Below are 19,505 nucleotides of genomic sequence, written 5' to 3'. Positions count from 1 at the left end.
CTGGCAAATGAACTCTTGACAGTCTAATTGCTAAATACATAGTTTGGGTAATCCAATAAAGCAATCAGCTTCAGTGCTTGCCTGGGTTTCCTCATTCCCTGCCTAGAACACCCAGACGGAGTCCAGCAAGGTAAGAACAAATAGAGCATTGTTGTCTTTTCACCCATTTTGTCCTTCCACCACAATGTTGCTACAAAGAGAGAGGAATGACTCCAAGAGGATGGTGGAACTTTTTCTCTCTCTCCACAATGAGCATCAGTCTGCTAATGCGTTTTGACCACTTCTCCCTATTGCAAGTCCACAGGTGATGTTTGCTTCCCTGCTGCTGAGCTTGCCTTGCTTTTATGTGAATGAACTGATAAGTGCTTTTGTAGTTCATGCCTCCACATGTTTTTTTGAAACACGTACAGGATGAGAGTGCAATTGTTAGTGCCTTTACCTTGCCATCTTTAAATGCAACTTCTTCACCAGCAATTGCAAATAGGACTGCTTGTGAAACAGGTTTGTTTGGTCTAATAATAATACTTTAAATAGGGACACTGCAGCTCTCAGATCTGGGAGTTGGGAGGAACATACCTTTTCTGCTCTTGAGTCTATAGGGTTGCAATTCTGCAGAATTGGGTGGAAGACCTGAAAATACTGGATGCCACATATTTAAAGAAATGCATACAGTATTTTTCTAGTACACTAGAATCCGAATGTGAGTCATCAAGGAAATTCAGATACAATTCGGTGCACACTGACTTGGGAGTAAATTTAGGGTTACCAGATACAAAGGGGAACAGAGTGTCTATACCTTTAACCATTGTATAGAAAAGGGAATTTTGGTTGGTGCAGCTCAATATGGAAGGGTTTAAAAGCTGCAACTGCCAAAATTCCCTCTTCTATACAATGGCTAAAGATATAGGCACTCTGTATCCTTTTGTATCTGGTAACCCTAAGTAAAACCATCCCTCTGAATATAGTGCTAGACTTTCCGCTAAGTTTATATACATGCGATGTGATATGCATCTCTGGTAAAGGAAACAGAATTGTATTGCTCTCTTAAAAAGAAGAAAATGTTTTACTTAGGTTCTGTTTTCCCTTTGCCACTGGATATTTTAAAACTGGGAAAAATAGACAGGTAACTCTGTATTTAGCTTTTAAAAATTATTTTCTTGACTCTATTCCCTCAAAGCCAGCCCTCGAAGATGATCCTGATTATATATTTAAAGAGCTTTGCGTTAGACGTAATGGACACTGTCTGAAAGAAGAAAGAAGAAAATAAAAAGCACTAATCTTGTGTGTGACTCTTTTGACAGGCAAGGAATTCCTCATAATCTTTGTGCAAAATAGCATTAACAGCTGCTGAACACCCATTATAAAGTGTATAATCACATTGAATTGCTTTTTAAAGTGATCCCAAGGGAGTGCTATTTTTTGAGGGGAGTTTGCCAAGAATGCTTACATGGAGAACTTAGACTGAATGCATATCGGTCTTGTGTAAATTAACATGCTAATTGTTTTTATATGCAATATATATTATACTCCTGGGGCCAAGGATTTAAAGTTGTATTATCCCAGTTTGACAAATCAAGATTAAATTTGATGTTTCCCAGATCTATGTGCATTATAATGAATCAAGATATGAGGCTAATTTCAAAGCGCCGCAGACAATCACCCACAAGTCGACCCCACAGGTTTTGGGTAAGTTGAGGGCAGGTTTTGAGCCAACAACCATGGAATTTTCCATGACCCTTGGATAAGTCGGGGTTAAACTTAGGGGGGTGTCTGACTATAGATTTTACCCGAGGCCAGATCCTGAAAAATAACCTGCCACTAATTGTTACCTAAGAACTGTAGTCTCTAATTTATTAAAAGCATAATAAAAGATCATAAGATACATTTTTATTCTTTTTTAAATTCTGGTCTTCACCACCTTCAAACACTGTCAGAGTAAGTGCACTGTAAAAAACATACCAGTAAAACAGTGGTTCCCAACCTGGTATTCATGTACTCCCAGGGACACTCAACAAGACCTGTAGGGGTACTTGAAAAAGAATGGAATAAAATGGCAGAAAAAGGCAGGTCATGCTCCAGAATGCTTTGCAGGGCCAGCAAGGCAGGACGGAAGGTAGCTAGTTGACTGTGAAAGCCCTACAAATAGCTAGTTTTTGGTCATCAATTCATGTATGCACCAGTGATTGAAAACCAGCACAGTAAAAAAGCTAAAATATAATATGTAAAGTGATCAATCAGCCGGAATTTCTCAGCACACTTCTGGTGCAAAACAGTGCAAAGGCAGAGTCTTCTGTTCTTCAAACAGATGAAAAGAGAAAACACTGTGATGAATACATGAAGTCTGGGCTTTCATATGGAGGAGATGAGGGCTTGTATTATTAATTACAAACATTTTGCTAATAGGAAGGGTACAATTTATGGAAATGGGCTGCCAAGGGATATGCAAGTGAAAAAGGTTGAACCATGAATCAAATCCACCTTTAAGGTGTCTGGTGTGTTAAGCCAGAAGCTCTACATAAAACATACAACCCATCACACATAACTGGGAGTGTGCAATTCAGTTCACAGCAGAGAGATGCAGCTGCTTATATTAGCAACTCTTTTTACTCAGAAGTAGACCCACTGCTTTCCATGGTGTTATTCTTAAGTAAAGGTGCACTGAACTGTAGCCTGGGAAGGAGCATCCCATCCTTCCCAGCTGCCGTAGAAATGATACCTGTCCTGCCTGCCTGGTGCCTGCCTGCTGCTTGAGAAACTTGGCGCCTGTCTGCCCCTTAAGAAAGGAAACTTTTCAGAGTTCACGTACTATACATGAGTATCTACAGTAGTTTTTTCACTGGAATTCTTGATGTTCTGTGTTTCTGAACAATAAGACTTAGGAAAAATGTGTTTTTTTTCCTGAACTTTGATTTCTGGTAGAATTATAGAATTATAATTATCTGGTAGAATTATGCAAGTCTATGCATCTACACTTAGAAATAAGGTCCAGTGAGTTCAGTGGGACTTATTCCAAGGTAAATGTGCATAGGCTTGCATCCTTAGACTTGCACATAGAAAGCTAGCATGTCAGGAAGAATGGTTCTAAGCTAGCTTCTTTTCCTAAGAGTGCTCATGTCCTATGTGCAAGGCAGTTTTTGGCTTGATCCCTCCCCATAAAGTTGCTTTCTAGCTTACTGAAGTGTCTTATTAATATTTAGTGTGCACAGGGTGTTAAAAAAAATTACCTCCATCTTACAGCCCAATCCAGCCTAAATCCCCATGCAGCAGTGCTGGTGCTGGCTGCACTGCATCCCACAGGGGATTTTTGGCTGCTGAAGATCTCCTTGGGCTAAAGGGACATTTGTCCCAAGGTAAGCCCCAGCAGCCGCTATGGGTCAACCTGGTCCTGCACCAGTGATATTATTGATCAGTGCAGGACGATCAGGCCAGGAAAGGTGCGGGGGGGGGGTCCTGGATTTGGTGTGTGCTGCCACTGAACCTACTCCCCTCCTGGAACTGTCCATGCACTCCTGCCTTATCTCTTCCCCTTTCTGCCCTCCCCTGCCCCATCAAACCCCTCCTGTCCCTGCCCTCTCCCCACCCTGACCTGCATCCTGCACAGGACTTATCTGCTCCAGCACCACGTGCGGGAAGGTTCCAGCCCCCCATTGGCACACCAGCTCTCTGCACTGCTACAGAGCATTTTATGGTGCTTTGTGGTAGTTAGGATTGGGCCATTAGTTTTTAAATATGATTGTTTATTACTGGATGAACTGTAGACTTGTAGCTGTGCTATAAATCTACGCCCAGGTGAATAGTATCAGTTTGCCAGACAGAACCAATTAGCAGAGTGAAGACTGGCTGAACAAGTTTCATGGTTCATGGGTTTTACAAAATGAGTATGAATGGAGTCAGTGGTTTTCCATCCACAGGACTGGGAAGGTGCATTTGGGGGAAGTCCTAAAGCAGTGCTACATGACACAATTTTTGTTGGAATACCAGTGTTACACCAGTGACATTTCTATAGCACATGTGTACAGTGTGGAACTAAAATCTGATGTACATGCATCTGGGAAACCCAACCGGCCCAGGTTTCCTAAACAAGCACACATCCATGGGATGTTTCTGACATCAGTTTTTTTCATGTGTGTAGCAGTATCTATGGAGTGTTGCTGTATGAAAAGGCTTACATTATCTTGTTCTGTTTATGTGACTGTCTGGTCCTTGTCACTGTGAAATAGAAAGCAGAAGAGTTTGTAATCTGAATGTGCATTTTGATTAATGTAGGTTTTACATTTGCTTTACAAACTTTCTAAAGAAAAAAATGACTTTAACAGCTCAGGCCTATCTTCATTCCAACAGCAGGGCAATGTCCTGCTGTTGTAAAAGGCCCAGTGACAGAGCAAGCTGCCACTAGCTTAGGTCAGGCCAAGTTACCTCCACAACAAGAATGCAGCTGCAAAGCCATGTTGCCACAGCGACTGATCAGAGCCAGTGCCAGTAAGCTGGCATGGGGGGCATTTTGTAGGTATCAAGGGGAGGGCAGGGGAGAGAGACTGGGTGGATCAAAAGAGGGCAGGAGGTGGGAAGTGGGCCAGAGGGGTTGGAGCTTGGTGAGAAACACACACACCAATTCCTCTCATTTTGGCTGATGCTGCCTCCTTACTCTCCTCAGACTTATGCCAGCTCTTTAGCAGGCATAGGTCCTAGGAGACCTATACCTAGGAGACTTTTTATTCCCTTACCTCTGGGTAGGCCCCCTGAGGCTTGCTTCTCAAGGAGGAGTACTGATTCTCCCCTCCCCCCCAGCATTGGATCAGTATGCACCTCCATGGCACAGTTGCATAAGTGCCAGTGGCAGTGGATAAATTTGGGACATAAGCCTTGTAAATGGAAGTGCCAAGGTTACTGAGGTCCAAATTAGATGAGAGAAAGGGGAGATTTGAGCTTACCTGTGAATTCCCCTTCACGGTGGTCTCCAAGGCAGTGTCAGTCCTTGACATCTGGGAAGCTCCTCCCTCTCAGGCAGGTAGGTCAGATCACAAAGTCTTCCTGAGGGGAGGGGCTCCCTCGATTCCCCAGACTACAAAAGCCTTGATGGCCCCTCTCCAGATCAGCTCGGTCTTGGGCTTGCTCAGGTAGATGTCCATCCTTGAAGTCCAATGTGTCGAAAAGCCATCCGGATTAACTCTGATGATCTAAATCTCACCATTCTGAATCAAGAAAGGCTAGGACCATACTGCAGGACCTAACGAGGACCTGTCAGAGATGTTTGCCCTTATCTTCTACAACCCCATTGTTTTGTATTTGCTGTCTTCTCTTTTCTTTTCTTTTTATATGCTTCAGGCTGTGAGGGTGGGGGGACAGACCCTGCCATGGAGACCACCGAGAAGGGGAATTTACAGGTAAGCTCAAATCCCCCCTTTCTCCATGCAATCTCCATGGCAGGGTCAGTCCTTGACAACTGGGAAATACCCAAGCCATGCCTCCTCAAGGGTGGGAGCTGCCTGAAGCATCTGAAACTATGCTCTGCAGCACATGCCTGGCAAAGGCTGCGTCCCTGGAAGCATAGGCATCTGCCTAGTAGCGCTTTATGAACATATTGGGGGGGGGAGCTGCAGGTGGTTGCTCTACAAACCATCTCCAAAGACAAAAAACACCCTGAATGCTGAATTGTGCAACCTGCCTGAATTGAGACTTAGATTTAATTATAAATAGGAAGAATGGAAGCTGTAGTGGGAGTTTTTTTTGGGGGGGGCGTAATACTTTGTAGCCACTATGGCTTTGTTCCCCCTTCACCTTGCACCATTTTAAAGTTGGTTTTCAATAGAAGCATTTTTCATTTAAAAATGGCTCATGGAGAAGTGTGATGGGGATCCAAACCACAGTGGAAGCAAATTACTAAAGCTCCCTTGTGCTCCACCACAGTTTCCCCCCATTTTGCACCCTCCACCTTATAATTAAATCTAAGCTCCAATGGAGGCAGCTTGCACAATTAAGTGCACAGGTAACTGGAACCCCAGCATTCCCCACCCCCCTCCAAGGGTTTGCATGCACTCAATGGTCGTTTTCACAGTCCTGGTCTGCAACAGAGGTCATTAAATGCCCAAAATAAAATAGCCTTTGCTTTTCTCCCATTATTTAAGAGCAGAAAATGTGACTATTCCAACACTGTTTTTCACACACGCACATGATGTGTACAAACATGTTAATTGTTAGAATTTTGGACTGGCACCTGTTGTTATATGAAAATATTCATGAAATAATACAGAAGGGAGACCAAGAAAATACCATCGGGATGATGTTTTTATAATACACTATGCCAGTGTTTTTCAAACTATGGGTTGAGATCCACTAGGTGGGTCGCGAGCCAATTTCAGGTGGGTCCCCATTCATTTCAATATTTTATTTTTAATATTTTAGACTTGATGCTACCATAGCATGTGACTGCATTTGGGGAAATGTTACAGACCTGCACTTTTAACAGACTATTATGTATATGCTTTTAACAATGATAGTAAATAGAACTTACTCCTGGGTAAGTATAGGTAGGATTGCAGCCTAGGATTGTTAAAAATTTCCCTGCTGGATGATGTCACTTCCGGTCATGACATCACTTCTGGTGGGTCCCGACAAGATTTTTTTTCTAAAAAGTGGGTCCTGATGCTAAATGTGTGAGAACCACTGCACTATGCTATACATACATAGTGACAATATGTATAGTATACACATTGTATATGGTCAATACAATTGAACATGTGAAGCTGCTTTCTCCCAAGTCAGACTCCTGATTCATATTGTCACTCATATTGACTGGCATTGGTTCCCCAGGATAGAGAATGTATGTGTGAGGGGGGGGGGGGGAGAGAGAGAGGTCTTTCGCAGCTATACATGCAGATGCCAGGGATTGAAGTTGGGATTTTCTGAGTGCAAGGGAGGTGCTGCACCACACAGTTTTAGCTGTACTATCCTGCCCAGCAGAGATAATGCAGAGTTAATGCAACTGTTGTAAACTTCTAAATAAAAAAGTGCCTCTGTGTTTAGTTCCCCATTATAATAATCCATTTAGATTTGTATTCACCCACACCAGATTGGCACTCAACCCCAAATCTATTCATTCCAGTTTCCATTTACATCTTCCTACAAACAGTGAGCACCATCTGGGACATGACAGCTGTCAGTCATATGTCACCTGGCTTGTTTAGATTGCCAATCAGAAGACTCTCCTGTCATCAACTTGCTAAGATCACTTTTGCAATGAAAATTATTTCTGATGCAACTGATGTCAAATTTTAAGAAATGTAATTATGAAAAAATGCACTGATTTTGAATGTTTTCAATTTGTATAGATTAATTAAAATATTTAAAATATTCCTTACAACTAGACTATCAAAGGTTCCATCATCATTCCACTTTTAAAATACAGTACTGATGTTGGGGTGTGTTTTTTGTAGTAAAAACCACCATAGTTCATTTTTTTCCATAGGACCTAAAATATTGTTACATTACATACCACCGGGGGGGGGGGATGCCATATGGTTGTTATTTTTGGAGAAAGTGTTTTTGAGTTTTGTGTTGTTTATAGTTTGCTACGTGTGTGGTAAGGCAATTGAATTTGTGTGTGAGTTCGTTTCAAGACCAGGATAAACATATTTTTTTTCTTGCAGCCATTATTTCCAAGGAATGACCATTTTCTTGAAATGTTGCAGAGCTAATTTGAATCAACAATTCTGACTGTGAGTCATTAAAAAAAAATGCACTTTTCAATGGTATGGTGTAGAAAACTGTCTACGTGCTGAGACAGGAGTTCTGAATGTGAAAAAGAAAACAGTTGAAAATGAGGCTTCTTGTTCCAACGTTACAGTGCAGGATCTTCCATCCTGTGATATCGCTTAAAGAGTATAGTAACTGCAAGGAATATTGTTTTACAACACCATCTAGGGTTGCCAATTGGCAACCTGGAGATTTGGTCTTTGAGTCCACCACAATGCTGGTACTAGATAGCTGGGAGTCCTAGAGCAAATGGCTGCATTTGGTGCTACCACTGCTATGGGCACTGAGGGTTTGGGGCTGGGCCGTCCGGATGGACCTTCTGATGGTCTTGGGCTCACAGCCAGTATCCAGCCTGGCCAACCTGTAATACCATCCCAGCACCATTGATTGGGATGCCAGGCAGCACTTTCTGCTACTCCCACAGCACTGTGTACACTGTTGCTGTGTACAGTGTAAGCCCTGCTTACATGACAGTTGGCATGCTGAAATGTCTTAAGAATGAAGATTTGTACACTAGGACCTCCTAGGTTATGATGTATGCTTTAAATTATTTCGCAAAATCATACATGCCTCTATTTTTTTTTTACATTTGAAATGCTTGTCATACACTGTAATCAAAACACATATCATTCCTAATAAATTACCTTTAAATGGATTGATTCAGCCTTCTTGCGTCTGAAGTATGTATTATTTGTTTATATCCGGCTGAGTGCTAGGTGTGCCCGAAGATATCACTTTGGCTATTAATGTCTTAAAAGAGGTCAGAAGATGTTCGACTTGGTTAAAGAGTGTAGTAAATAATAACTTGCGACCAGTGGCGCAGCTAATGATAATGTAGTCTGGTGCCAAGCTCAAATTGTTGCCCCGGAAGTGATGTCACAACTGGAAGTGATATCATGCCCGGGCTTTTTAAAAAGTGAAAATTGGGGGGAACCCATCTCCTTCCCCCAGCAGCTCACCACCCACTTGCTGTGCTGCCTCCCCCCCAGTCAGTGGCATAGCTAAGGCAACTATCTGCTACCCGGGGTCAAAGAAGATTTTGTAGCCCCCCCCCCCTGCATAATAAAATCAAATTTAATTAAGTAAATAAATAAAAAGTTATTGGTTCCATGCTGTTTCATAATAACATCTCACTGGCACTCAGAACAATCAGTCTTATAGGTCAGTTTGGAGTTAAGCAAATCCACTTTTTGTTCCACAAGACAGTTGTGTTTTCATTTTCTGGTTAATTGGCTATAATTTTTGATAGAATGCAGATATTCCAGTGCAGTTTGTTTCATTGCGCTCTGCATTAAATTACTTTTCTAATGATGTATAACGTGATGGTATTATTCATACATACCAAGATTTTCACAATTTTGGTCACAAGTGTCAAGTTCAGCTTGTTGCCCCCCTAAAGCTTGAGGGGGGTGCAACTGCTACCCCCTGCACCCCCTTAGCTACACTACTGCTTGCGACCTGCACATGCACAATAAATCTTTGAAAGAATATACTATGTGGAGAGAAAATTTCTATACTCTCACGCTTCAGTGGGGGACAGACATGTGTAGCTTGGCATATTCTGTGCTGGACTGGCTGCCAGTACAAACCCTACTAAGGGCCAAAGTTGCTTAAAATGTGAGAGCTCTAGAACATCTCCATTTCATTGTGTGTGGGACTTGAGTTGTCTTACGCTGGAAAGCTGAAGGTCAAGGTAACCTCTCTGTTTTGTAATGTGTCATGTAATGTCTACATGATAGACATTAAAACTCTTATATTTTAAGACTTTTGTAGTAATCATTGAGTCTTAGGATGAAGACAAATGTAAAATTTAAAGAGAAGCAATGGCAGGTTCATCCCCTGAAGCATGAGCCTAGTTTCCTCTTGGATTTGCAGTCTGCATGACAGCTGTACAGCCCAGCAATTCTGGATTAGCTGTCAGTCTTGCTTGTCTCCCTGTTCTTCAGCTGGGTGGTCCATTAAACACCACATGCTCATCCTTTTTTGTTCTTGTTTTTTAAGTGGAAAAATATTTTTAATGGTTGTAAAACTGCTCTTGAAAGGGGAAGGAGGTATTTTTGTGATATCACAGATGCTAACCAATCAGCACCATCCCTCAACCAACATTTTGAATAAATGTGTAGGTGGCATTTTCAGAGTTCCATCTGGAAAGCAAAAGGCTACATTTGGCATGAAGATGGTGAGGGTACTTCCAAAAGTGAGGCTCACGACTCTACATTTGTCTTAACCTTTGGATTATGCATTTACTAAATTTACATCAGTTTCAATATACAAGTGTGTTCTAGTGAGCTGTGGGACAAGGGCTCTGTCCACTGCTTGCTATTTCACATCTGTGATGCAGCTGCAGCAGCAAAGGAAAGGCCGGCCTTGCTTTGTGCATGGCCTTTTATAGTCCTTTAGCTATTGCAAGACCTTCATTCATTCATATAAGTTACATCTCTAATATATTCATTTATGTAAATTTATTCAAATTTAAAATGTAAATTAATTCTTTTCTTTTTCCTGGCCCCCCGACACAGTGTCAGAGAGATGATGTGGCCCTCCTGCCAAAAAGTTTGGACACCCCTGGATTAGGTGAAAGAAAGTTCTCTGAACTGAGGAGAGGTGAGGAGATGGTATAGTCAATGCTAATTTCTCCATAAGGCCCAAGCAGCTCACATTTTTCAGTTACAAACTAGAATCCTTTTTGTTTGTTTGTTGATATTACTGAAAAGTTGTTAGGCCAAACATAATAAATACAGCAACTCCTGAGAAGATAGCTTCTTGGTTGCTTCTTCTGTAGCCCACAGATGCTTTATAAAAGAGGAGTTGTTTGAGCTTTTCTATGACTCTTGGAATCACATGAATATGTGATTAAGATCATGCCTAGGTGTGTAAATGAAGAACACTTTTATGTATAGTAGAACACTTTCCATAATATCAAAGATGTTTTGACAACCTAACTAAATGAGAGTCATTCAAGGTGCACACAATCCGATCACTTTGTATTATGTATATAAGGATACTGGATTTCAATGAATCACTGGACATGGTCAGCATGATTCAGAACACCATCTGATGCTGCCCCAGGTCTGCCGCTGCCACCTATGCACAAAAAACCCCAAACCCTCATCTTGCTTCTGGTGTGGTTTCTTTAAGCACAGAAGTGCAGGACTTCTAGTTTGATTCAAACTGAACCTACAAATGAAGGAGCCCCTTCATTCTTACAGTCCCTGTAAATCAAAGAAACTGTCCCAGGAGCAACATAAGGAAGCAGATGATCTGCCCAACTGGCAGTGTACACCATTTAGAGCCTAATATTATGCCTTTCTACTCAGAAGTCCCATTATGCCTTTCTACTCAGAAGTCCCATTATAATCAATGGGGCTTACTCCCAGGAAAGTGTAGACAGGATTGTAGCCTCAGTATTACAGATGGGTTTTCCCAGGCCTACCTGGTTATGCTGTGCTTGAACATGGGACCTTCTGTAGGCAAAGTGGGTGCTCTACCATTGTGCTATAGACCCTTTATATGTGCCTGTGCAGTAATGTTAATATGTACTAATGAGTGAAACAATACACATTTAAACAGGTTTGAAACTGAATTTACTATCACAATTTTTCTAAAGAATTCCAAGAATTGCCGTTTTCTGAAATTACCAAGACTTCATCAGTAAATATTCCTACACAGAACTCAGCTCCTAAGATTCAGAGTGCCACATTGTGACGCTGCACCAGTAAGCAATGCCAGTGGAGCAGCATGCACCACCCCGCTAGTGCTGCACTCGGAGCACCCGGCTACCTGCACAAGCAGGTATGGCGCTGAGTGGGTTCTTGGGGAGGGTGGAAGGGAGAGTGCAGAATGGGGGACAGATTGGGCCTGGAAGGGGGGCAGGATTGGCAGAGGCCTCCTCCACTGTATCTTAACCCCCTTCCGAGGCCAGCTGGCATTACACTGGGCTGCTCAGACTTCTGCCAGCTAAATAGTTTGCGGAGATCCAAGTAGCTCCATAGGGTGGGCTGGGACATCACTTGAGGTAAGGGGAAAAATATCCCCTTATCCCAAGGAGAACTCCAGCTGGCTCCCAGCTAGTGCTGGATATGGTGGCCTGGCTACGTCAGTGCTATTTAGGATTGGGCAGCCCATATTCTGAAGGCTCAACAGTAAAGTAGCCTTGACAAGGCACTTGTGTTGGAGCTTTTGTGTCTGGTGTGCTGTACCATGAGATGCAATCTCAAAGCTTAATTCCTTTGATTGCCTGTGCCCTCCCTCTACACAATGTGTTAACATACAATAAGCAAATAAAGGGAGTTCAAATAGAAAATGCCACCGTAATCTTTTTTTAATTATGTTAACTAGGTCAAGAGACAAAAGATTAATGGGGAAGAGGTGTGCCTTTTTGTGTGAGCAAATCTTTCAATTCCTATCTTTCTTCCTGGCATAGTCTGTGATCGTAGATAGGGTGGGTATTGAGTACAGGCATTGCAGAATGAAAGACAACAACAAAAAAAGAGAGAAAATATAGGAGTGAAAAGTCTGGGAAGGGGAGTGTTTATAAGAACCATATTAAGAACTGGAACCAATCAAGGGCAGCGTGATGATTTGGGGGAGGTAGGTGTGCAGGGGATTTGCTCCCGAGGATAGTGTTGACTGCCAGCTGCACTGAGCCTCAAAGAGTGAATGTCTCTGGTGATTTGTCTCCTTATATGGTAAAATGATACACTGGGGTTTTCACTAGGCTGTGAAGGCAGACGCCTATTACAACACAGACGGCTGAGCAGAAATCAGGAGAGTCTCTTGCACAGGCGGGAGGATTCCCTGGCAAACTCTGCATCTCTTCTCGACCAGCAGGTCACTATGCCACCCATTTGTTAATGGATGTGACTCCCCAGTCCAACTCCAGAGAGTACCATTAACTACCTGCCTGTAAGTAGACATCCCTTTTTGTAGCCCCACAGCTAACAATAAAGGAGGTTTGGAGGTTTTGCTGTAAATAACAAAGGATGTGATTTTAGGAGAGGATGTTAGTGGTTTTTATAGGATAAAGCAATAGTCCCTCTGGTCTGTATGCAATATGCAATAGAAGAAAGCAAGTGAACGGCTCTTTGTCTCTGCAGATATGGAACATAGAATGAGGATAGGTGGAAATAATGATTTTGCTTTCCAATAAAATATTCTGTGTGGCAGGTGAGCAAAGGGACATGGCATTGTGTCAATTCATGTGGCTGATACAATTTTCTCTATGCAGCATCATGCTGGGGAAGCCTCCAAAAGGATCATAAATAAATGAGAGTTCAAAGCTGGGTTGCTTTACATCTCTGTGAACACTTGCTGCTTCCCAGAGCAACAAAGGACCTCATGAATATTTGCTGTAGCAAAAGCACAGAAAACCAAGGTAGCCATGTCCATTTCTCTCTCTCTCTCTCTCTCTCTCACACACACACACACACAGAGGACACAGAATTGCTTAAAAAAAGGTAGTTCTCTACCATGTGTTTTTTCTTTTATGTTAAGATGTTTAAACAGGACAGAATCAACCTTTTCTTTCTTTCTTTCTTTCTTTCTTTCTTTCTTTCTTTCTTTCTTTCTTTCTTTCTTTCTTTCTTTCTTTCTTTCTTTCTGTTTAATGCTTCGATATCTATAACTGAGAAAATGCCTGTATATATATTTATGTACTACCTGCTTAACTAAGCCGATACATTATCTATTGGATTACTCTGTCCTTCCAACCCCCATCATAATACCTTTGTTTTGGATGTGTGTCTTGGAGTCCTGCACATTCCAAACACTTTATGCAGGCTGTTAAAATAAATTATTTAATTGAGACTGAATAGCTGCCATATTTATAATCCATTACAATTGCACAGGATCCATATATGAAAATGGAATGCATTGTAAATATATTCAGGAGAAGAAGGAACTAAGGGGAACAATCTATCAAAAGGTGCAATCAGTCCTAGTTAAACCAGTAAGAATAATCTGTGTTCATGATTAGTCCATTAATCTCAGTGAAATATAGTCAGAAGGTTGTGCTCTTGGTGAGTAACAAACCATATAGAAAAACTTTCTGACATTATCCTCTTTATTTGTGTGGTCAATTGATAGTTAAATTACATATCACTTTCAAAATTAAAAAAAGAGGTACTTTTCTTTTTGTGCAAAAAGTGAATGGAAGATATATTTTCAAAGTTGGTTTGTAAAAAGTGTCTGTTTTAACGTTTAGGATGTCTTAGATTTGTGGCCCAATCCCATCCATTCCCCCTATGCAGTGGCACCAAAAGGGCTATAGCTGCATCCTATGGTGGGGGGCAACTGCGGAAGTCTTCTTTGAGTAAGTGTACAGTTGTTCCTTTTCCCAGTCTAAGCCTCCACTGTGCAGGGGTCTACCCAGACCTGTGCTGGCACAGGTCCACATGGACCCATACTGCCGGACTGGGTCTGGGAAGGGGATTAGATTTGGCAGACTCCACTGCTACTGAACCTACCCTAAGGTGGTCTAAGAAAAACCCTGCCACTGCATTCCAGTGCCTTAGGGAAGGTAAAATCTGTTATACGCCAATGAAAATAACCTGTTACTATGCAGCAGGCCTTCCCAAACTGGGGCGTCTCAATACCCCAGCCAGTGAATCACTATCCCTTTAAGGGGCAGGGGGAGGGTGTGCAGCAGTGTGATTACACCAGATCATGCTGTTGCTGGGGTCAGGAGGGAGTTTTTTTTACTTACCAGGAGACAGAGCAGGAGTCCCGGGACATCCAGAGAGCCCACTGCAGCCCACAGCCACACCTCCAAACTTGTTTTTTAAAAAAACAGAAACACTGGGCAATTCCGAATTTCATCATGAAACCAGAAAATCATTTTGTTTGTTTTAGGTGTTTGGAGGTGTAGGGAGCATTGCAGAGGGCTCCTTGGACCCCCACAGGAGGCCTGCACTGGCTCCTGGTAAGTTAGAAATACTCGTAAACCCTTACTGAATTGCACACTCCCAGCAGCAGCATGATTCTGAGGACTGTGTTGCTGCGATAGCCCCTCCCTGCACTTTCTTATACAGCAGGGGTCTCCAAACTTTTCGGCCAAAGGGCCACATCAAATATCTGGCACAGTGCTGAGGGCCAGAAAAAAAATTAAATATAAAATTTAAATAAATATGTTAGAGATGGAACTTAGATGAATGTACAAATGAATGGACTCAAATGTCCAGAACTTCTCCAAGCATGAACACAGCCCAAGTAATAAAGCACACACTTAAATGGACCCCCATTCCCTCATCCCACCAGCACAACTCTGGTTGTGTCTGATCAACTGGGAAAGAGGTGCTCGAGGGACCAGAGGCTGGCCGCAGGCTGGATAGAGGCTCACCGGGGGCCGCATCTGGCCCCCGGGCCGGGGCTTGGAGACCCCTGTTATACGGGGAAAGGACAGAGCTTGTAGCAGCAAGAGCTCAGCCTCCCCTGTGATTGCGCAACCACTCAGAAACTGAGTGCTCAATCATGGGGGAGGCTGAGCTCTTGCTGCTTTAGTCTCTCCCTGTGTATTAACAGGCACATGCTTGTTGCTATACAGGGAGAGACTAGAGCTGTGGTGGTGACAGATCAGCCTCTGCTGTGATTGTGAAGTTGCTGTAGCTTCTGAGTAGTCCTCAAATGGCCTTGCAGTGCCACAGCAAGTGCCTCCCCAGTCATTCACTTCACCACATGTCACTGCTTACTATAACTTCCTGGATCAGCAGTGGTTCCCAAACTTTTTCGACTGGCAACTCCCTTGACCTACTGGGCCAATGGCCATGGCTCTCAATTAGGGTTACAATCCTATATGTTGTATAGAGTGGCAGGTTTTTGTGAGGATTTCGTGGCTTCCTTGGCTGGCTTTAGTGGCTCCCCAGGGAGCCACAGCTCACAGTTTGAGAACTACTGGTCTAGGGGATGTCATGCTTAGAGCTGCCAGGTCGGATGCTTTCCAGAATGTGAGGTTTGTGAAGCAAAGCCTGCTGAGGTTGTAAGGCTGCCAATCCTTGGAAGGGGGAGTAAAATCATACTGGTGAGAGGCCCAATGGTAAGGGGGCTGGGCCCAATAGCAGCCTAAGGGCCCAATCCTATCCAACTTTCCAGCATCGGCGTAACCACAATGCAGCCTTGAGATAAGGGAACAAATGTTTCCATACCTTGAGAAGGCTTCTGTGACTGCCCTGTCACGACAGGATGCAGCGCACGCCCCATTGGCCTGTCAGCACCGGCACTGAAAAATTGGGTAGGATTGGGTTCTCAAACTGCTATCTATCCACCTGTGCAAAGTACAAAGTTAGGAAAACAAGGTCATTTTTGGCAAAGGGGTTACTCTAGTCATACTTTGAATTGCTTTTTTCTCCAGTTAAGTCTTGGGGGGAACAATCCAGGCAACTTCACAAAGTATTCTTTCTTTATCCCACTTTTTTTTTGCATGTTTTATACCACCATACCTTCAAGGAGCTCAGGGTGGTATACATTGTTCTTCTCCTTTTGTCCTCACAACAACCCTGAGAGGTAGATGAGGCTGAGATTAAGTGACTGGCCCAAAGTCAGCCAGGAAACTTTGTGGCTGAGAATCTTCCAGTTTTAAGTCCAGCTCCCAAACCACTGCACCAACGGTTCTCAAACATTTAGTACCGGGCCCCATTTTAGAATAAAAATTTGTCTGGACTCACCAGAAATGACATCATGACTGGAAGTGACATCATCAAGCAGGAAGAGTTTTAACAATCCTAGGCTGCAATCCTACTCGCACTAACCCAGGAGTAAACCCCATTTACTATTGCTGTTAAAAGCATATACATAGTAGCCTGTTAAAAGTACAGATCTATAACATTTCCCCAATGCACTCACATACCATGGTAGCATCAAGTCTAACACATCAAAATTAAAATATTGAAATGAATGGAGATCCATTTGAAATTGGCTTGCAACCCACCTAGTGGGTCCTGACCCACAGTTTGAAAAATACTGCACTTCACCATCCTGGTTCTATGATGGGCTCATGGAATACATACCCAAATAAATCAAGTGTGACACAGTAGTTATTCACAACCCCATTGGTCAAGTGGTACATTTTAAACTGGTTTACTTCCAGGGAAATCTGTTTAGGATTGTAGCCGGGCAGCCCAATTCTAATGAAATTTCCCCCAGGCCAATATGTTTGGCATTGCAAATGATTAAATACATAATAACATCAGCTAAGTCATAAACAGCCACCTCTGATTCAAGAGCTAGCTTTGTAAATCCGTGTCATTTGATCACTTGGGTTCCAGCTAGAAAGTTGGCATCAGCAAAAAAAAAAAAAAAAAATCAAACAAATAAAATAGTCTTCTGACCTTATTGTCTGGTTCTTTCCCTCTTAAAGAATATGGAAAGAAACACTTGAATTTAACATGAATTTTACTTCAACCTGACCAACATCAGACCACCACTAAAAACTCTGTAAGAATAACATCCTCAGGATTGTAAGCAAATCTATTGAGAGTGTGCATATGTGTGTGAGTGAATGAGTGTATATGAGAGAGAGAGAGAGAGAGAGAGCAAGGTCAAGAATGACTGATAATTCTCTGGGAGCAAAAGTTGCTGAACTTCAGGTATTGATTTCTGTCATGTCATGTGCATATTGTATTAAATATTTTTACAATAAACGAATGTAGAATCTACATCCTAGAAAATATTGGTTGGTCACCAAATGCAGCAAGCCACAAGGGTAGGAGCATTCCTTCCCCCTTCCTATAACAGACTTTTTTTTCCTAGCCAGGCACAAAAGGAACTTTCTCCCAATTTTTACTCTAACTTTCACAGAGTAACAGCATCCTTTAATTCCTTTCTGTGATTAATCCCAGTCTCTTAGAATTCCCAACTGCATGGCATTTCCTGTGTTTTGTGCACAGGTGTCATAGAAAAAACATGAGACTGCTGAATAAAGGCCCAATCCTGAACTCTCAGCGCTGGCCCTCCACCGGTGCTAAGTGTTGCAAACATGTTGTAAGGCACACCTGTGACACTCAGCGTTGGGTCAGTGCTGGCACTGGCTCAGCACCAGTCCTCACTGAGCAAGTGCCTGCCAAAGTCCTGCCAAATGTCACCTGGAGAAAGGGTCAAGCTCCAGGTAATGGAGAGGTCAGTCGGGGGGTCACTTGGGGGCAGGGAGCAAGCGGGGCACAACCAGCAGATCTCTTTTCCACCCTGCTTTGGGCGTTCCAGCAAAATAGCCGGTGCAGACTGGAGTAGCTCTATTGTGTAGGTTTGGGCCCTTACCCTGGGGAAGGGGACAGATGTCGCCTTCCCCTGAGGTGATTCCAGTGGCTGCTGGCATGTATAGGATGCAGCAGCAGCAGCAGTCATTTTGGCGCTGCTGCTCCTCTGGGCACTAGGCAGCTCAGGACTGGGCTGTTAGAATGTAAAATGTATCACGGTTGAATTGAGACAATGATTTGTTGTCATAATTCAAAATTAATTAATTTAGAATAGCTAAGAGGATCTTATTATTATGAGCGGATCTTATTATCATGACTTTGCTTACTTCACACACACATAAGCTTTGGGTAGAAATACCACATACCATACCTCATGATCATGTAGCACCACTGTTTACACTTTTTGTCCTTTTTCTGTACACATGTTTTGTCTTGCCGCATACATGTGTGTTCATACACCAATCTAGGATAGCAAATCATGCTTCTGATGAAGTGAACTGTTCCACACAAAAGCTTATGCTACAGTAAATGTGCTAGTTTTTAAGTTGGCACAAAAAATATATGTTACATAAAGATATGTGAGGACACTGAGCAATCGAAGATAGATGGATAAATGGATGCAGAGATGTAGTTAGGGCGGAGCCTGAAGGGCACCTGCTCCAGGTGCTACACCAAAGGGGGACATGACTTCCTCCAGGCTCCACTCTAGTTACAGAGGAGGCACTGGTGGATTTGTGCCCCCCATTCCTTCTCCTGTGGAAGTTTCCCTTGAGGAGGAGCCTCCACAGGAGAAGGAATGGGGTGTATGAAGATGCTGCAGGAAGCACCTCTTCGCTGGAGAGAACCTGGAAGTTACATCATGTGACACAATGTGATGTGACATTGCTGTCCCGGGTGCTGCAGTAGCGCATTACATCTCTGGATGGATGGATGGATGGATGGATGGATGGAGGCACAGAAAGTACCGTAGATACTCGCCTATAGTACGTGAAATTTTTGCCAAGTAATCAAGCTCAAATTATCACTTTGCCTTATCTCCAGGTCAATCAGAGGGCAAAGCCTTTCAACTCTGAAAAGTTTCGTTTCTCAAGCAGCTGACAGGCGCCAAGTTTCTCAAGCAGCAGGCAGGCACAGCTCCTTAGAAGCAATTTGTTAACCTTTTATTCAACTTCCTTCTGCTGCAGCCTGGTTCTGCTTTGCAAATGCTTGCAAAGCAGGTCTGTTTTTGAAACACCAAGATGAGAATCCTCCTTTCCATTTGAAGCAGGCTACAATTCAATGCACCTTTACTTAAGAATAATACCCATGGAAAGCAGTGGGTCTACTACTGAGTAAAAATGGTTGCAGATATATGCAGCTGCATCTCTCTGCTGTGAATTGAACTGCACACTCCCAGTTATGGGTTGTATGTTGTACGTAGAGCTTCTGGCTTAACACACCAAACACCTTAAATGTGGATTTGATTCATGGTTCTCCTGCAGTGGTTCCCAACCTTTTTCACTTGCATATCCCTTGGCAGCCTATTTCCATAAATTGTACCCTTCATATTAGCAAAATGTTTGTAATTAA

The 19,505-nt window shown here is 42.9% G+C and overlaps 1 protein-coding gene across 11 annotated transcripts in view; it reads left to right on the top strand.

Annotated features, from left to right (window-relative positions):
- FHL2 (four and a half LIM domains 2) overlaps window positions 1-19,505 on the top strand; it is a 37,490-nt gene continuing 17,985 nt past the window's right edge. Inside the window, exons 1-7 of one of the 11 annotated variants that reach the window (XM_066619247.1) lie at window positions 1-130; window positions 5,326-5,384; window positions 7,647-7,715; window positions 10,272-10,356; window positions 11,360-11,544; window positions 12,470-12,657; window positions 12,980-13,126. The gene's annotated coding sequence lies outside the window, so the exon portion shown is untranslated. Of the gene's footprint in view, window positions 131-1,177; window positions 1,302-5,325; window positions 5,385-7,646; window positions 7,716-10,271; window positions 10,357-11,359; window positions 11,545-12,469; window positions 12,658-12,979; window positions 13,127-19,505 lie in introns of all 11 variants that reach the window. The other 10 variants (XM_066619248.1, XM_066619246.1, XM_066619245.1 and 7 more) reach the window with 10 other exon arrangements.

This window comes from Tiliqua scincoides, chromosome 3 (genome assembly GCF_035046505.1).
Source record: "Tiliqua scincoides isolate rTilSci1 chromosome 3, rTilSci1.hap2, whole genome shotgun sequence".
NCBI lineage: Eukaryota > Metazoa > Chordata > Lepidosauria > Squamata > Scincidae > Tiliqua > Tiliqua scincoides.
This window is presented reverse-complemented; position numbering and strand designations above follow the sequence as displayed.